The following is a 15,551-nucleotide window of genomic DNA, read 5'->3' on the forward strand; positions in this document are numbered from 1 at the left end:
GCCCAAGAATTGATGCTTTCAAATTGTGGTGCTGCAGAAGACTCTTGAGAGTCCCTTGGACAGTGAGGAGATCAAACCAGTCAATCCTAAAGGAAATCAACCTTGACTATTCATTGGAAGAACTGATGCTGAATCTCCAATACTTTGGCCACATAATGCGAAGGGCCAACTCATTGGAAAAGACCTTGGTGCTGGGAAAGATTGAGGACAGGGGAGAAGGGGGAGACAAAGGATGAGATGGTTGGATGGCATCATCGACTTAATGCACTGAGTTTGAGTAAACTCTGAGGGATAGTGAAGGACAGGGAAGCCTGGTGTGTTGCAGTCCACGGGTTGCAAAGAGTCGGACGCAACTGAGTGACTCAACAATAACAAAAATTACACAGCATAGCCAAAAGTGAAAAGTGAAAGTCTCTCAGTTGTGTCTGACTATTTGCGACCCCATGGACTGTACAGTCCATGGAATTCTCCAGGCCAGAATACTGGAGTGGGTAGCGTTTCCCTTCTTCTCCTGGGGATCTTTCCAACCCAGGGATCGAACCCAGGTCTCCCGCATTGCAGGCTGATTCTTTACCAGCTGATCAGCATAGCCAGTGGGCTCCTACACTTGAATGTAGATATGGCTTCAATTCTTGACTCCTCCACCTACTAGCTGGATGACTTTAAGCAAATTACTTGACCTCACTGAGCCACCAGTGTGCAGCCCAGTTAGACCTCGTTCTGGCTTTGCTCAGAGCCCCCACCTTCCCTGTTTGGCCCTTTGGGGCTGATCTCTTCTCCAGGCGGCCTGCCGTTTACATATCTGAGAATTATGCAGGCCAATGGAAGCATACATCCTCCAGCCCACCCGCTCCTCACGCAGGGGATTAAAATCTGTCTCATCTTCCCAGTTTGGAATGCTGAGTATTTGGTCAAGGATTCAGCTCCCCTTTTTTATGAGGCTTTAAGAAAACCCAAATTAAACCCTAATTTGTTTTTAAAGATCAGAATCCTTAATCTTGCAGCATTTGGCTCATTTTCCTTACAGGCTTAGAAGGGAACATTAAACAGATTCTGTTTCTTAGCACACTCTGCTTTTTCTCTGCTGTGTATTCGAGGGGGTGGACAAAGCTCTTGAGATTTCCTGTAGTGCTTCAGCCTGCTGGATGACCTTGGCCAAGCCTCCTTACTTCTCTGGCCTTTGGTCGTCATCTGTGGAATGAGGGGGCTGAGCATCAAGGCCTGTGTACTCCTTGAGGGATCGCTTAAAACTCCTGTGTTGCAAATGGAGGCTCAGAGAGAGGAAGGGACTTACCAAAGGACACACAGCTATTTATTGGGCAGAACCAGCTCAGGGCTTCTGGTTTTGAGAGGAAATATCCACCCCCCTAGAGACTCCATTTCACTAAGAAAGAAACATGGGCCCATCAACAATTCCTGTTTAATTTTCAAGCCTCCTACTTTCCTGGGTAGAGTACATGGACTTCAGGATGAAGTTAGTGTTTTCAGGGCTATAAAAATGCAGCCATGAAATTAAAAGATGCTAGGAAGAAAAGCTATGACAAACCTACACAGAGTATTAAAAAGCAGAGACATCACTTGGCTGACAAATAATCCATATGATTGAAGCTGTGGTTTTTCCAGTAGTCATGTATAGATGTGAGAGTTGGACCAAAAAGATTGAGCACCAAAGAACTGATGCTTTCAAATTGTGCTGGAGAAGACTCTTGAGTCTCTCTTGGACAGCAAGGAGATCAAACCAGTCAATCCTAAAGGAAATCAACTCTGAATACTCATTGGAAGGACTGATGCTGAAGCGCCAATACTTTGGCCACCTGGTATGAAGAGCTGACTTACTGGAAAAGACCCTGATGCTGGTAAAAATTGAGGGCGAAAGGAGAAGGGGACAGCAGAGGATGAGATGGTTAGATAGCATCACCAACTAACTGGATATGAATCTGAGCAAACTCTATGAGATGGTGAAGGTCTGGTAAGCCTGGTGTGCTGCAGTCCATGGGGTCACAAAGAGTTGGACATGACTTAATGGCTGAACAACAACAGCCAAAAAAAAAAAAAAAAGGAAAATCCAGAAATGGGGAAGTCAGGATGTGTTGACATATTCTGTGCTTCAGATGTAGCAAAAGGAAAAATGTTTGATTTAAACCAAAATGATGTGAAAACTAGCAGCCAGAAGCCGTCAGAATGTTTCCCTAGCCTTGGATAATTGCCCAATATAGTGACACATCTTTCCACTTTGCCTTGGACTGAAGGGTTTCTGAGATGTGGGATGCAACCTGGAAAGTCCCAGGCAAACCAGGCTGACTCGAATGAATGGACCACCCTACTGGCTGGCTAGTAGGCTAAGAGAAAGGGCTTTAGTAGGGAGCTCGGGCTGCTCTGAGTAATGGGTCAGTCACTTCTTTGCCGTGCAGCTTTGAGAGGGCCGAGCTTGCCAAGTCTCAGTGTTCTCATCTGATAGTTGGGCTTGAATGGGGTAATTAGTTTAAATTGTCTACTTTATTAACTGGCACAGAGCAATCACCCACTGAATGTTAAGTCTCTTCCTTCAAGGGGGGAAAAAACTCAGTTTTTTCATTTCTTTTTTTGGGGGGGGGTTAATCATTGTGGATTTTTCCCCCCAGCTTTATTGAGGCATAATTGACAAATAAAATTGTAAGGTATTTAAAGTACACCTCAAAACACTTAAATGCACATACTTTGGTGATATGTAACTACCCCTTGTGAAAGGATTCCCACCATTCATGAACACATCTATCTCCTTACATGTTTATCTTTTTTTTTTTTGTATGAGAAAGGTGTTTGTTTTTTTTTTCCCCCCCTGATTTAAATTCCCAGCATGTAGTAAAAGAGGTTACAGGTAGTGAGGGAGGATTTTATAAAATCATGCAGTATTTTCTCCAGGGTTGGGTTTTGAGTAAATTACCACGTATCTTGTTGAACTCTTGGGCAAAGCAACCATATTGTCAGTTCTTTCTCTTTTAAAATGTTTAGGATCCCTTCTTGGCCTTTTGGCTAAGATGAAGTGTAACATCTGTTCTTATCCATTGTATACTTATAGCTGATTCACGTGGTCATACAGCAGACACCAAGACAACACTGTAAAGCAATTTTACTCCAATTAAAAAATGTTTAGGAAAGTCATGGATCAGCCTTGGGGTTCGAGAGGGAGCAGTGGGGTCCAGCCTTACACGCAGCTTGACTGATGCAGGGAACAGAGGATGGCTGTTGGCATGAGATCTAGGTTTATTTATTTATTTATTTTATTTTGTAGAAACATCCTCAATATTTATTTTTATTTTTTTTACATTTGTATAATTATTTTATTTATTATTTATTTATTTTTTTTTACTTTATTGTATTGGTTTTGCCATACATCAACATGCATCTGCCACGGGTGTACATGTGTTCCCCATCCTGAATCCTCCTCCCACCTCCCTCCCCATACCATCCCTCTGGGTCATCCCAGTGTACCAGCCCCAAGCTTCCTGTATCCTGCATTGAACCTGGACTGGCGATTCATTTCTTATATTATACATGTTTTAATGCCATTCTCCCGAATTATCCCCCCCTCCCTCTCCCACAGAGTCCAAATGACTGTTCTATACATCTGTGTCTCTTTTGCTGTCTTGCATACAGGCTTGTCATTACCATCTTTCTAAATTCCATATATATGCGTTAGTATACTGTATTGGTGTTTTTCTTTCTGGCTTACTTCACTCTGTATAATAGGCCCCAGTTTCATCCACCTCATTACTGCTACTGCTGCTGAGTCACTTCAGTCGTGTCTGACTCTGTGCGACCCCATAGATGGCAGCCCACCGGGCTCCACTGTCCCCAGGATTCTCCAGGCAAGAACACTGGAGTGTGTTGCCATTTCCTTCTCCAATGCATGACAATGAAAAGTGAAAGTGAAGTTGCTCAGTCATGTCCGACTCCTAGCGACCCCATGGACTGCAATCTACCAGGCTCCTCCGTCCATGGGATTTTCCATGCAAGAGTACTGGAGTGGGGTGCCATTGCTACCTCATTAGAACTGATTCAAATGTATTCTTTTTAATGGCTGAGTGATGCTCCATTGTGTTTTTGTACCACAGCTTTCTTATCCATTCATCTGCTGATGGACATCTAGGTTGCTTCCATGTCCTGACTATTATAAACAGTGCTGTGATGAACATTGGGGTACATGTGTCTCTTTCAATTCTGGTTTCCTCGGTGTGTATGCCCAGCAGTGGGATTGCTGGGTCGTATGGCAGTTCTATTTCCAGTTTTTTAAGGATTCTCCACACTGTTCTCCATAGTGGCTGTACTAGTTTGCATTCCCACCAACAGTGTAAGAGGGTTCCCTTTTCTCCACATCCTCTCCAGCATTTATTGCTTGTAGACTTTTGGATCGCAGCCATTCTGACTGGCGTGAAATGGTACCTCATTGTGGTTTTGATTTGCATTTCTCTGATAATGAGTGATGTTGAGCATCTTTTCATGTGTTTGTTAGCCATCTGTATGTCTTCTTTGGAGAAATGTCTATTTAGTTCTTTGGCCCATTTTTTGATTGGGTCATTTATTTTTCTGGAGTTGAGCTGCAGGAGTCGCTTGTATATTTTTCAGATTAGTTGTTTGTCAGTTGCTTCATTTGCTATTATTTTCTCCCATTCTGAAGGCTGTCTTTTCACCTTGCTTATAGTTTCTTTTGTTGTGCAGATGCTTTTAATTTTAATTAGATCCCATTTGTTTATTAAAAATATGGAACGCTTCACGAATTTGCGTGTCATCCTTGCGCAGGGGCCATGCTAATCTTCTCTGTATCTTTCCAATTTTAGTATATGTGCTGCCAAAGCAAGCACGAGATCTAGGTTTAAAATTCCAGTTCTGCCCCATTTTGGCTGTCACTCTCGTTCTCTCCTGTGTCAGGTAAATGACCATCTGTACTTTGCATGGTTCTCATGTGGCCTCTGAGAGAGTGACGCTTGGTACTTCCTGGGAGCGTGTGACTATTTTAGTCCTGTCTATTTGGGTTCCTGTCTTAGACAGTCAGAGGGTCTCAAAGTCTTCCCTGTGCCATTCGAGGCTGGGTTAAAACAGGAGCATATGTGTTGGCTGGGGCGGGAAGCCAGCTCTCGTGGTGAGATGATTTCCCCTCGGATACCTGAAGATAAAATCCAGACCTTTGGGGACTTCGTTGGTGGTCCAGTGACTAAGACTCCGTTCCCCCAATGCAGGAGGTCCCAGGTTCGATCCCTGGTTGGGGAACTAGATCCCACATGCCTCCACTGAAGGTCCCGCATGCTGCATCTAAGACCTGGCGCAGCCATATAAATAAATAGATATTGTAAAAAATCCAGACTTTTGACTCCAGAACCACAAAACAACCTGGCCGCCCTCTTGGCAGCTAGGTCCTGGGTCTCTGTCCATCTAAATCAGTAAAGAGAAGGTCAGAGGTGCTGAAGTCAGAGTCAGCCACCCCACTGACCTTGCTGGCAGGTTGTCTCAGGATTGGTTCATGTCTTAGAGCTCTTTGTCTTTATTTCTCCCCAAGCCTGCAGTTTTAAGCTGTGGATGTCTGCAGGCTGTTTGGAGGGCCAGGAATGGCCCCTCTGGCCTCTTCTCTTTCCCCACCAGCTTTGAGAGGCAACAGTGAAAAAGTGCAAGTATTAGTTGCTGAGTCGTGTCCAACTCTTTGTGACCCCATGGACTGTAGCCCACCAGGCTCCTCTGTCTATGGAATTATCCAGGAAAGGATACTAGAGTGGGTAGCCATTCCTTTTTCCAGGGGATCTTCCTGACCCAGGGATCGAACCTGGGTCTCTTGCATTGCAGGCAGATTCTTTACAGTCTGAGCCACCAGGGAAGCCCAGCACAGGGTAGCAATAAATGGTTCATCAGTGGCTGTGGCCCTATTAATGTAGCCCTTCCACTACAGCTGAACACTTAGGAGGCTTCCATTATAAGTAACATTGGGATGACCACTGCAAATGGGCCTAAGTAATCCTTTAGGAAAGTTGGCAAAGAGAGAGGTCATGCTTGCTCTACAGATGAGATTTCCTGAGAAGGAAAGTTGAGCAATTTAAAACAAATTTGCAAACATTTGGAAGGAAGTCTTCCTCAAATATATCTCATCCTGCCTGCCTTAGCCAAGCATTCTGATGAGACTCTTTCTCTTGCATTGGGATCAAAATTAGAGTCCTTAGTTACCACCCTAGGGTGCTATAATTGCTGTGTGCCTTTGAAATTAATATGCAAGCTACTTCCAGAGTCTGGGCTGAGAAGCAAGCAAAATCTCCCGACCTGACTCAAGGTGCATTGGTGGTAACAAACCTTACGTGCTTCAACACGAGACAGAAGTAAACGTCAGCCCTGGCTCAGTGTCAGCTCTCCACTGCCCCAAAACACAGACCAGAAAGGGACAGTCTGTGATGCTGGCATCTTGCCTAGTCATTTTGGTTATTATATTTTCAGTTTAGTAAATTCACTTATTTTATTTGGTTCATTTCCAAATCTGACATGTTACTGCTTATAATGTCAAGTGTTTGGCCAGTCTTTTCAAATTTAGCTTTTATCTCTTTGAACATAGCAGGCACAGTTACTTTGTGGTCCTGTCTGGTTAATGCCAGGATCCAGGCTCCCTATTAGTTTGTATCTCTTGTCTATTTTTTCTGCCAGTTTTCACTCATGGTGTCTTGCCCCTTGTTTATTTGGTGTAGGAGATGGTGTTGGAAAAAATTATTTGTAAAACAATGATGCTTTCTTTTAAGAGGATTTTAAATTTCTTTGGCAGGTGCCTGGGGGCTCTAGAATCTGAGATAAACTCAATCTAAATGTGGGGCTTGAGATTCCTGGGTTCCTCAAATATCTTGAAGCAGGTGGTGGTCCTTGAAAGAGCTGTTGACCCACCCTTAGCTGGGGGATGTGGGCTTTGTGAATTTTTCTACTCCTCCCCGCTCCCGCCACCGTACTTGCTAAACCTTCTACATACTGATCATAGGACATTTTTTTAAAAAATTAGAACAAATCATCAATCAAACAGAGATGAGAGAGGTCATTCAGTCTTGGGGTTTCTACATGGGGAAGAGCCTGGTTCTAGAGGAGATCCCAGTCATCTGAATGTCCAGAGACAGACATGGTGGGTTAGCACTGTCCTGAAGAAGGCAAAAATGCTAAAGGAAATCCATACATACTGCAACTGAGAACAGAAACCAGAGGCTGTGACCTCCTGCTCCCGCTTGGTGACCTCAAGTCTTCCACCGAATCGTTTGTGTGTGTAGCACGTGTCTCCTCTCCACCCTCCTCACAAAGTCCTGCAAGGAGCAGACATCACTGCTCAATCATAACCCTTGATTTGGGTCTTCCACCTGTTAACAAAAACTTCCAGTAGCCAGGTAAGATGCAATACTTTGAGTGACCCACATTTTACTTGATGGTTCGCCTAATGCTGAATATCTAGCCTGTTTATATTTCTCCTTTATTATGAAATACTTATAATGAACCTCTTTGTGTCTGGCTCTTTGCCAGCATTTTGAATGACTTCTTTGCAGGGAGATTCCTAACAGTGGATCAAAGGATATGAACTTTTGTCAGGTTTTCAATAGGTATCACCAAATTACTTTTTAGAAAGTGTATTTCAATTAGTAACACCCACCAGGAGCATGCAAGAGGGTCTGCTCTATTCCTTGCCACAGCAGATATATAATTAAAATAATTTGGGGGCCTAATTTGGTAAGTGAAACATGATAGCCCTTGTCATTTAATTTGCATTGTGCACTGTCTCTTTGATGCAGATCCCTTTGGGTGAAATTACTTTTTTGTGTAGTTAGTACCTCTTTAACAGAAGCAACCTTGAAAATGGGGGCAATTACTCCAGTGTCTAAGAGCTTTCTCTTCTTAGCTTTTATTTTAAAATATATACAGGCTTCCCTGGTGGCTCAGTGGTAAAGAATCTGCCTGCCAATGCAGGAGACGTGGGTTCAGTCCCACATGCCGGGGACTGAATGAGCCCATGTGCCGCAGCTACCGAAGCCCACATGCTCTAGAACCCATGCTCTGCAACTAGAGGAGACACCGCGATGAGAAGCCTGTGCGTCGCAACTAGAGAAAGGCTGCACATAGCAACAAAGACCTAGCACAGCCACAAAAAAAAGAAAATTTTTAAAAAATGTACATTGCATAATGCACTACGTCAAAGTGTTCCATATTGAGGCATTTATGTGTCTTTCTAGGGTTCTAGCTGTTTTCTCTCTTTGAGCACAGGGTGAAATCCCAAGGCAAGGAGAGTACATTTGAAACTAGGAGGGTTAGGGATATTAATTAGAACTTCTTGAGGGCAGTTTCAAGGTGAGTCAACTGGTATGAACTTGCTTCACCCCAGAATTTCCCTTGAAATGCTTTTTATCCATTTACTTATGATTCAGAGCTCAGCCTAAGGATTGGTGGTAGGAACCGGCCTCTCAAGAGCTGCCGTGGGCCCTGCAGCCTGCCCTCCTGGCTGATGCCTCTTTGGCAGCTACCTTGGAACCGAAGAAGTTCCAGAAAGCCCCCAAGAGTCCAGGCTGGGATGGGCTCCATCAGGCTTCAGCATCCAAGCTCCCACCTCTGGCTCTGTCCCTGCTGAATGAAACAGCCAGAGGCAGCCTGGGAAGGACTCTGGCTTAGGCATTAAAAGTCCCGGTTTGCTCCGGGTCTTAGTTGCAGCATGTGGGATCTAGTTCCCCAACCAGGATTGAACCCGGGCCCCCTGCATTGGGAGCTCAGAGTCTTAGCCACTGGACCACTAGAGAAGTCCCACTCAGGTGGTGCTAGTGGTAAAGAACCCACCTGTCAATGCAGGAGACATAAGAAACTCAGGTTCCATTCCTGGGTTGAGAAGATCCCCTGGGGAAGGAAATGGCAACACACTCCAGTATTGCTGCCTGGAGAATCCCGTGGACAGAGGAAGCTGGCGGGGTACAATCCATGGGGTTGCAAAGAGTCAAACGTGACTGAAGTGACTTAGCACACACACATGCATACATCTCTGGACATCTTATGTGAGAAAAATAACCCTCAATGTGCTGAAGTCTGTGTTAGCTGAGGGTTTTGTTACTGGTAGCCTAGGGGGTGGAACCCTGACTGGACGAGGAACACTGCTCCTCCCTGCCAATCATGGGGCAGATGGGGTCAGGACCCTTCTGATACAAAGCCTCAGCCTCCACTGCAACCCAGGACCCTATGCTGCTGAGGGAGTGGAAGCTTTTTTTTTTTTTTTTCTTTTCTTTTTAAGCCTCTTACTGCCTTGGATTCCTGTGGGAGGAAGTGGGCAAAGGCAGCCTGGCAAACGGAAAGGGGCTGGTTTGCCATCAGAAGGTCAGGAGCTGAGGCTGCCTCAGGTGGACATTAGCTCTGTGCTTGGGGCACGGTAGACCCTGCAGGTGGGTCAAGGGCCCCAGCTATGGGGCAGGGGAAGGTGCTGAATGGTCACAGCCCAGTTAGGACGGAGGGCGGAAGTTCAGAGGAGTGCGATTGCACCGTTTATATCAAAGAAGGCTTCCTGGAGGAGGGGCCCTTGAAGGATGTAGCTGATTTGCTTGGAAAGAAGACCACAGCAGCAGGGAGGACCACATGCCTCTTGGGATGACATCTTTTTACTTTGACTCATGCAAGGCCTCGCTGGACTGTCTCTGTCCACACCTGTCTCCTCTCCATTTGTGCATTTTCTCCACTGGCCAGCCAATGAGCTCTGGGAGGGGAGGGACCATGCCTTTGTCTCGGTAGACTGGCAAGGGGCCTTTCTTGAATTGCTGATGCGGAAAGGACTATAGGGAATGTGAGACCTTAGCGTGTCTCAAGGCCTGGAGGAGGTGGTGAGCTGATGGGTCTGGGGGTGCAGTCCCTGCAGAGGTGTCCTGGAGAGCAGGTTGGAAAGGGAGGTCTTCAAACTGTGCTTCCTGATGATATTTCAGGCCGATTCCTGGGCTTTTCCCTGAGAAGACTTAGGGGTATTTTTTTCCCTTTTGGTACCAGCATTAACATGCAAGAGCATGCTTCTCACTGACCACAGGCCCTTTGCATCTGACCTTGAGCTAGAGAATCTTGGAATGAATTAGCTGAGAGCAGAATGCCTCCCATTTCCCAGGAGCTCGTCTCATCTCCTGGGATCGCAGAGACACATCAAGCTTGCTCCATGATCTCTGTGACTCTGAAAGGGGGCACGTCTACGGGAGTGCAAGGAGAAGAGGCCTGGATGCAGGAGGCTTAGGGTCCTGCCCTGATTCTCCACTGACCAAGTGAGTGGCTTTGAGCTGGTCTCTGCCTTTCTGGGGGCCCAGTTTCCTTTTTGGGTATGGATGACCTGCCAGCTCTGACAATCTAACTCTTGTCCCCTTGGGACTCCTTATCCTGGCTACCAGAATACGGGGCCCCGAGGCTGTGGGTGGAGGCGGCCCTCTTACTTGGGAGCTCCTGAACATCTGTCTCCCAGGATGGTGAAGAGGCTGGAAGTGCTAATAATAGCTGGCATTTACTGAATGTAGACATTGTGCAAGGGGACCTTGCATGCATCCTCTCACTGAAGTGCCACACAAGCCCTGTGAATAATAGAGCTCCTGGCCGTCTGGACATGTAAAGGAAGGTGTTATTTGTAGTATCATGAGTTGAATATCGCCCCACGTCTTGCTAGGTCAGATGACTTTACAGCAATGGAGGAATAAAGGTCTGGCTTTAGTAAAGGAAATAAAGGAATAAGAAGCAAGGTGGTCAGAAGGAGGATGAGTTCAAATGGAGGGAGGAGCCCTGAGAAAGTGGGGATAGAAAGGTGGTGTGGGTGGAGCTGGTGTCGGGGTGGGGCTGGAGGGGAGTTCTGAAATTGCTATGTCTCTGGGGTCAGGGCATGGTACCCAGGTTCCTCCCACTCTGGGCCCCCAGTGAAATGACCAAGGCCATGAGCACCAGTTCAGGTTTGAGTTGCCCGGGGCTTTGCTGGGGAAACCACTAGATTCTGAAATCAGCCTTTAGGACTGATTTTGGGTCTAGCTTGTGGGTGAGCTATAATTATGTCCATTATACCTGTCTTGAATGATTCACAGATGGCAGGAGCTTACGTAGGAGCAATGTTCCTCTTAATTTTTTTTTTAAACTTAAATTTTCCGATGACTCACTGGAGTTGAGAATACAGTCTCATTGATGGGAGAGAAGAAAAAGTGGGGAGACAGAAAAAAGGAAAATGTCATCGGGTCCACTGGAGACAAATGAAATTGTCCAAACCATGTCCAGGTGATTCTGTCCTATAGGTTCAAACCTATCACCCACTCTCCCATCTGTTGACTCTCCCCTTTCTAGAAGCGGGAGAGAGCCCTGGAGTCCCGGGAAGGCAGTGGAGGTACAGCTGATGCTGGGAAGGTTGTGTTTTGAACCAGAAGCATCTGGCTTCAAATCTCTGCTCTCGCCTTAATGCTTGCTGTGTGACCCTGAGTCACTTTTTTAATCTCTCTGAGCCTCTGTTTGTCTCTCCTGCAAATTGGGAAAAGAACAGCTTTGCAGATTGCTGGGAGGATGACATGAGGTTATATATGTTAAGAACTTGACATATAGTAACGTTAGTCACTCAGTTGTACCCGATTCTTTGCAACCCCATGGACTGTAGCCCGCCAGGCTCCTCTGTCCATGAGATTTCCCAAGCAAGAATACTGGAGTGGGTTGCCATTCCCTTCTCTAAGAGATCTGCCCAACCCCGGGCTTGAACCTGGGTCTCTTGCACTGCAGGAAGATTCTTTACTGTCTGAGCCACCAGGGAAGTTCAGTAATAAGAACAACAGCAAGTATTTATCAGCAGTTATAATGTACCAGGCACTTTGTGGTGTCTTAGTCCTGTCGATAATCCTTAGGGTGTGAACTATTATTACCCTCGGTTTACAAGGTGAGGAAACTGAGCTCAGAGAGATTAAACAATTGAACCAAGATGACACAACTAGTGAATGGAAGAGCTTTGGGGGCTGGCGCTCAAGTTTAGCTGACTTTATTTTTTAATTAATTAATTTACTTAAAAAAATAATTTTTATTAATTTTTGGCTTTCCTGCATAGCATGTGGGATCTTTAGTCCCCAGTCAGGAGTCAAACCCACGCTCCCTGCAGTGGAAGTGCAGAGTCTTAACCACTGGACCTCCAGGGAAGTCTGTCTAGCTGACATTAAAACCCACTGTAGGAAGACCTACTATATAGCACAGGGAACTCTGTTCAGTGTTATGTGGCCACCAGGATGAGAGGGGAGTTTGGGAGAGAATGGATACATGTATATGTGTGGCTTTGTCCCTTTGCTATTCACTTGAAACTATCACAACTTTGTTAACTGGCTATACTCCAATATAAAATAAAAAGCTTAAAAAATCCATCGTAGGAAAGTAGACTTAACCCGCAACCCCAGTGGCCTTGTCCTTCCTGTTCCTCAAAGCAAACCTGCCTGAATTTGAGCCCCCCGACTACTCTCTTCCTGCTAAAGGCCCCACCAGCCTCTCAGACAACCTCATCAGAAACTCAGGGTCGTCTTTGGCCCCTCTGCTCACTTGCCCATCCCTGCCAGGTCATACTTGCTGGCACCATTCAGCCAGGCGCCAAGACCCAGATCTGTATGTCTTCAGAGTAGGTCTGTTTCTTTCTTATCTTCTTCCTCCCCTCCCCCTGAGTTCTTGCCGCATCTCCCAGCTCCCAGTGTAGCCAATTTCAGCCATCCCCTAGTCGGTCTCTTCTCTGCCTATTTCAGGCTTGCCACTCCCTCCCTGAAACCTTCCCTGGCTCCCCAGTGCCTGCTACACTTAGCTCCAGCTCCTTAGCCAGACCCCGACTCCCTGTTTCAGTGTCCTTGGTCCAGTCCTCCCCACTCTCTGGTCCCAGTTTCCCCAGCTGTGAAACAAAACCCTGCCTGGGTAACCTCCTTTTCCATTCATAAGGAGAACAGATCAAAGCTGAGCTCTGGGACTTCCCTGGTGTTCCAGTGGCTAAGACTCTGCTTTCCCAGCGGAAGGGGCCTGGGTTCGATTCCTGGTCAGGGAACTAAGATCCTACGTTGTGCAACTAAGAGTTTACATGCCACAACTAAAGAGCCTGTGTACTGCACTAACACCTGTCATAGCCAAATAAACAAACAAACAAACATTTGATTAAAAAAAAAAAAAGCTAAGCTCCCACATGGGAGGAGGGGCCCAGGTCTTGGCTGTGCTGCCCCTGTCCGGGGTCCTGGGGCTCCCTGGGGCACAGTGATAACCATTGCGCTGGGTGAACCTTTGAGGTCTTTTGGGGGCCATGTGCTTGTATCCTGAGGCCTCCCTGGGGATCTTGAGACATGAGTGGGTGCTGGGTCTCTGGGCCCTCCTAACTGGAGTGTCTTGAGGGGGCTAGTGGTTCGGAACTGCCCTCCCATGTCTTAACCACTTTGGGGCAGTGTTGGGAGGAAGACCCGAGGAAGGTATCTGTGTCAGTGGGTCAGCCAACCAGCCGTCCAGCCCCAGCATCTCAGTTGCCAAGGCCGGGGCCCTCGGCTCAGCTCACGGGGACTGTCATCCCCTCCCTGACCTCCTGTATGAATAGGCATGGGGCTTTTCTACACTGCAGGAGGGAATCTCCTCCAGGGCTTCTTGGCCGCTTCCTGTTGACCTCCAGCTGGTGGGTCATTGTGAGGGGTTGGGGGGGGGGGCGGCTCCCTCCCTTGGCTTTCCCAGAAGAAATCTGGAATGTCCACTCCATAAAGTGTGCCAGGCTCTGAGGGCCTGGTCCTCAGGCCAGAAAAGGGGAGAGGGCCGAGCCAGAGGGGAAGCCAGAAGGCCCAGGGCGGGCGGGCGAGTCTTCCCAAAAGTGAGTTTTACTCTGAGGCCCACACCGGGGGCCCCGGGATGAGGGGAGACCCCAAGGGGTCGATGCCTCATGTGAGATGTGGCTGCTTCTGGTTCTGAGGAGCTGGCTAGTCCGACCGGAGATGCAGTGTGAGGAGCCCAGGTGAGAGCGGAGGGAGCTGGGCATCGGGTGCCTCCAGCGAGCATTACTGGGCCTGGGACCCTGCAGGTGCTGGGGACAGAGGGGGACATGTCCTCCCCACTCAGGGAGCTTACAGTCCTGTTGTGGAAACAGAAGCCATCGTCCGTGATTCATGGTTTATTGGAGAATGTCAGTTCACAGGCGTCTAAACAGGAAGCATTTTTATTTTTTCACGTTGCTTTCCATTATGCTAGGTGAAACCCCCCTTTCCTGTCCCTTGACATTTTTTGGGTGGATTCCGTGGCTTCTGAGTCCTTTTGGGGCTCGTGCTTTATGCTGCCTGGGCAAGCCCTGCCTCCCCTTCTGGGTGTGGAGGTACCAGGTTCTTGGCTCCTTTTGTTCTCAGCTTTGGGACTTGGCCCAGTTCCGGGACAGTTGAATGCTTTCCATGACCCACGATTTGATGGAGTGCAGGGAAGCCAAGAGGAGGGCGCCCAGCCTGGCCTCGGGGGGATCAGGAAAAACTTCTGGGCAACCTCTCCCCACCCCGGGCTGGACTCAGATTTCCTCTGGGCCTAGGGCTTCGTTACCCTGATGGTGTTCTCCCCTTTGACAAGTTTCCTAAGATTCTGAGTCATTGTGACTTGAGGGCAGGGGCTGTCTGTGTCCCCAGCACCCATCAGGCATGCCAACTGTAGGGGAATGAAGGAGCTGATTCTGGTTGAAGAGTTTTGTTTTCCCGTGCCTCGGTGGATGAGGTCTCTTGGGATCCTAGAACAGTCTGAATTCTTTGGAGGAATTTCTAGAAGTTGAGATGGCTTGGTCTGATCCAGGGAGTGGTGGGCTGTGAGCGGGGCTTAGCTCAGCCACGCGGGAGGCTGGTCACTGTCAGTCCCCTGCAGTGTCTTCCTCTTGCTAAGTGTCTGCTTCCTCTTCCACCATAGCCTGTCAGAGCGCTCCCTCTGCGTTTCTCTTGGAACCCAGCTCTCAAGTATGTGGCACCTTCTACTCCCTCCAAGGTTGTGTCTCTGGGACTGTGTCCTTTCCGACGACTTTCTGATCACTGGTCTATTTATAACAATGACTCACCCACCACCTAAACTTCTACAGGAAGAGTTGGCTTAGCAGCCAGCTCCCCTGGAATGTAAAACAACTTGTGCTTGTAAATGACCACCATTTCATTTCCCTGAGACGGGTGCATCCTTGGCCTCCTCTTGACCCTGTGGCCAGATCTCAGTGATCCTCCCACCCCGACCCTGCTCTGGTGCCACCGTCCCTCTTGTTTATCAGAATTCTTGCTGACCCTGTGACCTGCACAGCCAGGCGAGTTCCTCTTTCCCCGTTAACCTTGAGACCAAGACTTCCTCACTCCACAGAGGGGAAGGCCCCTGCTGGATAATTTTCCTTTGTTTTCCTAGCGTTTGCTTGTGAAGGAGCTCCAGTTGGGATGGGGGCAGGGGGTGGATGAAACTGGGAGAGAGCCCCCACCCTTGACCTGAGACGGCCTTCTCTCTAGGGACCCCAGCCTCCGCCAGGAAGGCGCCCACAGAGACCCCTTGTGCCCTGCTGCTCGCAGCCTGTGCCAACTGTAAAGTGGCCACTGGGCGCAGGGGCGGTCATC

The 15,551-nt window shown here is 47.8% G+C and overlaps 1 long non-coding RNA gene, 1 other non-coding gene and 1 pseudogene across 3 annotated transcripts in view; 2 read left to right on the forward strand and 1 right to left on the reverse strand.

The window, feature by feature from the left end:
- LOC133231833 (uncharacterized) overlaps positions 1-15,551 on the forward strand; it is a 164,410-nt gene that overhangs the window by 55,001 nt on the left and 93,858 nt on the right. The gene's annotated exons all lie outside the window — the stretch shown is intronic.
- On the forward strand, positions 2,993-3,142 carry LOC133233189 (U2 spliceosomal RNA; annotated as a pseudogene).
- Positions 4,735-4,841, reverse strand: LOC133233199 (U6 spliceosomal RNA). Its single transcript, XR_009731670.1, has one exon. It is a non-coding gene; the product is annotated as a U6 spliceosomal RNA (small nuclear RNA).

This window comes from Bos javanicus, chromosome 19 (assembly GCF_032452875.1).
Source record: "Bos javanicus breed banteng chromosome 19, ARS-OSU_banteng_1.0, whole genome shotgun sequence".
Taxonomy (NCBI): domain Eukaryota; kingdom Metazoa; phylum Chordata; class Mammalia; order Artiodactyla; family Bovidae; genus Bos; species Bos javanicus.